We start from the raw sequence: 6,049 nt of genomic DNA, 5'->3' as shown, positions 1-6,049 counted from the left end.
GAATTGGTTCAAAATTAGTTTATTTTTGCGTCAATAACTCTGATTTTTAAACATTTAAAATAATATTTTCTTTATTATTGTACCTTCTTAATTACGTATAAAATAATATTTTAAAATATTACAGTTATACTTTTCTACAGTTAATAAAATAAAATTGATTTTTAGTGAACGTCAACCTATATAGTATAAGGAATTTGTCCACGAAGATGTGCTGGACATTCCACACAAATAAGTACGTGTCTGCTTTTTAAACCCAATGTATGGTGGGTAGATTAATTATGGACCCAACTTTTTTCTTTTTTTAAGAATAGAGAACTTTATTAAAAAGTAAAACTTTGGATCTCTTTAATATTTTATTGGTTAAATTCATTGCTTAAGAGTTAAGACCAGTTTAGAGTGATTTTTGTCCCTCATATATTGCAAGTTTTTCATCGTCAAGGTCAAGGGTGTTACTTTTATGCAAAAGAAAGAAAAAATTGGTGAACGTTTTATGTAAAGATTAGATATGCGTGAGCTTGTATATACTCTACATAAAACTTACGTTTTTTGGAGATATATGTATATACATAAGTTTTCACATAAATGAATGTTGATCTTTCATAAATATATACATATGTGAAAGTCATGTATGCACGAAAGCGATTGATTATATATATATATGGGAGGGCTACAGTGAAAACACTTCTTAAAATATAAATATAAACGTTTTTTAATGTACGAATTTTATCCAACAGAGTTACGAATTCATCCAACATGGTTACGAATTGTGAAAAATAAATTTTTGCTACCTTTGGGATTCGAACCCAGGACCACGAATTCATCCAACAAGGCTATGAATCAACCGTAGATCTTGATGATCTAAGGGCTGAAAATTGTTTATATTTTATATTTTAAGAAGTGTTTTAATTTTAGCCCCCCTATATATATATATATGAGTTTTAAGTTACAAAGTGATGACAATGACCAAGTTCTACTTTTCATTTAGATATGTTTGGTCATATTAATGATCTAGTATTTTTAATTCAAATATGTTTGGCCATATGAGTGTGGATAAAGTTTTCTCATCTCATAGTAATACTTGTCATCAAGCATAAAATAGCTTAATTGAATAATCTTCTTTCAACAATCAAGAATATTATTCTTCAATAATTTCAACCAAAAACAAAGTAAAAAAGGCAACTACGAATAAAGTGTATTTCAATCAAACACATATAAATATGTAATCAATTACTTCAATGATTCCTAAAATTTAAACGTAGCGAGGAATTTTATACTCTTAATTAAATAATTGACAACGAATCCTAACTCAGTTGGTAAGACGCTTCTTCTCCAACCAATATATCAGGAGTTCGAGTCACCAATGGGAGAAATGAGGAATCATTATTGATCCTCTAATAATTCGCCCAGAAATACTAATAGGATGTTAATTTGTGATTTTAAATATATATGGAATCTAAAGTCCAAACATAGAAGACTTTTACCACATGATTGAATGTTTAAGTATGGACTTACATGATGCAAAATACATTTTAATTTAAGAAGTTCTCTTTTAATCTTTTAATCAGTAGATCGAAAGTTTGAGTCACTCGTATGAATATATGAGTGTGAACAAAAAAAAAATCATTGAACTTACATCTGATTGTAATTGAATATGAGTAAGGTAGTATAAATAATGATATCTTAAGCTGACAAAATTGAAGAAAATATAAAACTTTTCACATGCCCAACAATAACAAATCTAAAGCACATAACCTCAAATCTCAATCAAGTATATATTAGAAGGGCTAGCCGGTAAGATCTCGGTTTAAGTGGCAAAGTTAATTAAGACATGAGTCTTAAATTTTATTAGTAAATTAATAATTGAGAATCATTTCCAAATCTTCTTCAAACACCATAGTCACTTTTAAACTCCATTAATTCATTTCCACATCTTTTTATTCTTACTTTTTTCCCCTTTTTACGAAAAGTTCAAATTCATATGTACGTGCTACATTTTCAACAATAGCACTAAGCAACATGTCCAATAACCTTTATATGAACAACCATGCACACTCACTCCATATGAAAACTTGAAAAAATAAATAGTTACATGACTTGGTATCATGTTTATAAGTTCCAAAATTATATGCTTTTTGATGGCACCAAACCGAACATTTCGATTTGTGTTTGATTCCGTTAAAGCATTAATTTCAGGAAGTTTGAGTGTTTCAATTTTTTATTTTATTTTTGGTAACCGGGCCAACACATTGAACTTACAGTTAGCCCTATCAGTATCAGATTAATAACTGCTCAGATTGAACTTGTTTTAGACTCGGTCCTAACCCTAAATTTTCATATTTCGAGCTAATTCATCGAACAGTCAGACTCGAAAATCTATATAAAAAATATAAACATTTTTCTTTATAATTTATATTTGTAACAAATAACTACACAAATAAATAAGTGACATTTCAACATCTACTTACATAATAACTAATATGAATGGTCACATCATTTGTTTTTGTACCTGCTGTGCTCGTGTCATTCGCTGATAAGGATATGCACATTTTTCTTAAAATGATTATGATTTTCTAATTTTTTACATTTAAGCGTTTTATTTTAAGTATTAATCTAAATACACATAATAATGAAACATGAGTATAATTTTCAAATATCAAATAAAAATATATTTCATAAATCTTTTGAAAAAAAAATCTTATTATATTAACTTTCACAAGTAAAGCTAGTAATGAAGTTTGAAAACTAAATAATGAGAAAAAATTCATATAATCAGGCCAACATATTATTTCGGGTTAGCCCTATAGGGCTTGAAATATTTTTGGGTCAGCCCTATAAGATTGTTGGGCTATTCGGTTACGAGCTATTCAGGCTGAAATTATTTTCAGCCCCCTGTTACAAATGAAGCTTACAAAATATCCACCTTTTACAAAACATATAAATTATATTTCATTTAAGACAAAAGTGACAAAACATAAAAAAATACCCACCTCTTATAAAAAATATTCATTTAAGATATTTTTACCCTTATATACCATTTATTTTATTAAAATTATAAAAATCAATAAAATAAGAAGATCCCCACCACCGCCCACCGGCATCTGACAACTACTGCATGCCATCGTCGACCGACGACTACTGCGCCATCGCCAATCGTTGTGCTTCTCAAATCTACCACCACTAGTACACACATATAACAAGTAGCAAATCAATCACCACCATACTTGAATAAAAATGAATGCTCGACCTTTAGATACTCGACTTGATGCTCGACGTTCACATGCTCGATCGAGAGTCTAACATTCGGCTATCAAGCACTGATTGTCGAGCAATAGTTCAATTTGAATTATTACTCAACACTCAAGCGTCAGGTGTCGAGCATCGGGCTTCAAGCACAGAGTGTTGAGCATCTAGTGCAACCCAAATATGAGAGAGAGTAACGTCATATCCAAATTATTGATTAGAATGTTAGGATTTATCGCTTTATGTGAGTAGCATGATTAGTCGCCCTGTTTAGCCTTCCTTGAGAGACGATTTGAGTTAACTTACTACACTAGGATGATCTCATGCGATTGCGAGTCAATTCAATAGGTGTTTTGGGTAAGTCGCATATCTCTTTCAATTTAATTTTATGAGTCATTAATCCTTGACACTTGATCATGTTGAGATATTCAACCGAAGTACTTCTTCATCTAGGTTGTTAGGTGTTAGAGACATGACAATCATTAAACGTATCAACCATCTAACTGGTGGGGGCCAAGATAACTCTGGATCAGATGCATTATTCATTACGTCAGAGTACATATGTGTTTTCCACTATAGCTACGTACAATATGATTTGTTGCATCTCGTAAAGAATATTTCCTGATAATGTTACAGTAGATCCTCCATCACCAAGACTTTCACCGACAGTATCATCACCTACTTTTAAGTATCCATTCTAAAAAAAATTTGGTATTTGCCTTATTTTTTATGAAAAAATAATTATATGTAATATATATTTTTTAATCCAAAATATACATTTATCAAATAATTAAACAATTACTTTTATTTAAACATAACATTAAATACAATATTATTAATTCTACAAATATTTAACTTTTGTAGTTAACCATATCGAATCCATCCTGCTATTTTCTTGGATATTGTACTTTTGTAATTTCAATTCATAGATAAAAAAATAACACTTGATCCCTGCTTAATACTAAAATAGTATTAAGTTAATTGGGATGAAAATAATATGAATAAATAATGTGTGTTAATATAATTTATTAATTATATATTTTATATTTAGGTTAAGAGTAAAATACATGTAATCTCATGTTCTTAGTTAACTTGAAAACTTGACATGTATTCTAAAGTTGAGATGAACTAATGGAAGCATGCACGATATCATGCCGACTTTCTTTTGGAATCATTAGGAGTATATGTCGGAAATCGCCTCCTAAAACAACCACCAATCCAACAAAAGAATATCTCATAAACATCTTTGAGGCTTCTATCTAGTGCTTCAAAGAAGTATCTGTGCATCATTAATTATTGTCTCATTCCAAATAATAAGTTTTGTCTTCTCGAAGAGTCCAGTTAAATCGTTATCTGGATTGATCTTGTTGCATGTGGAGTTTTCGTGACACTCCAATGGTATACCGAATCTAGAGTGTGCATTCATGTCTCTAGGCAACGGTAGCGAAGCTAAACCACTCTAGGCTACTGGGAGTACTATATCACCCCCCCCTCCCCTCACGTATGGCTGATCATAAGACTTTTCGGAATATATGTCTTTCTTGTACCATTGTACTCCATTCGTCCCAACCTTTTGTATCATTTTTTCATTTTAGTTTGTCCCACATTTTAGTATCTATTTCTATTTTCAGTAAAAGTAGGTGAGATCATTACTACATTTTAATCACTTTAACACTCTCGTAAAGGTGTGGCACTTATTCTACTCACAACACACTCAAGCACTTTATTAAAACTCATGTCATTTTCAAACGAATACTAAAAGCTGGAACGGAAGGAGTATCCATATAAAAAGAAAAAAAATTCTCGCCACTATCAACAACCGTCATTATTTTCTCATAAACTATAACACCCCAATTTTTTCAATTCACTGAATAAGTATTAGATTATTTTTAGAATATTTGATGAAATTTGAAAGAATTTGAGATTTATTTGGACTTAGACTGAATTAAATACGAAAAATGCATTTTTTTAGTTAAGTAATAAGATTAATTTCATTTATCATGATTCTCAACTTTCTCATCTTTATACTTATTATGAAGGGTTTTCAATAATTTGAATGAACTATTTCCTGTCTAGAATTATAATAGATACATACACACACACAAATATATATAAATGAATAGATATGCACACAATACATAGATATTTAGTCGTTTAAATTAGTAAATAAAAACTATATATATAAATAGATAGTTATTTAAGTAAATACATCTATATATAAACGTAGTATGTGTATATATATATATACATGTTAATTTGTGAGTATAAAATAATAAACTTCAACTAATATTATATTATAATAAAATAAAATACAAACGTAAAACTACAAACCTATAAGCTACGTACTAATCAAGCCTACACATATTTTCTATTTTTCATGTATGGATATAAATAAATTTTCCTTGAAATGTGGAATATTAATATAATGATTTTTAGATATAAAAATTGATTAAAATTTCGAAGAACAAAAAAAAAAAGAATGAATGAGAATTGAGGAAAATTAGAATGAAGTTATTATATGATGCCACGTAGGATAGAATTTATTTTTCTATATATATATATATATATATATATATATATATATATAGGGGCGCGCTCCAGTGAGACCCCATATTTTTCGTGAAACACTAGGACAATGAATAAGACATATAATACTAATGAACAAAACGTGTATCTAATGAACAAGATGTATATACTGATGAAAAATAAAATTTAAAAAATTCGTAATGAATAAGACATATATACTGATGAACATGGCCGTATATACTGATGAACAATGCAGTATATACTGATGAATAACAAAATTTAA

Source organism: Salvia miltiorrhiza, chromosome 3 (assembly GCF_028751815.1).
Source record: "Salvia miltiorrhiza cultivar Shanhuang (shh) chromosome 3, IMPLAD_Smil_shh, whole genome shotgun sequence".
In the NCBI taxonomy this organism is placed as follows: Eukaryota; Viridiplantae; Streptophyta; class Magnoliopsida; order Lamiales; family Lamiaceae; genus Salvia; species Salvia miltiorrhiza.
Note: the sequence above shows the minus strand (reverse complement) of the source record.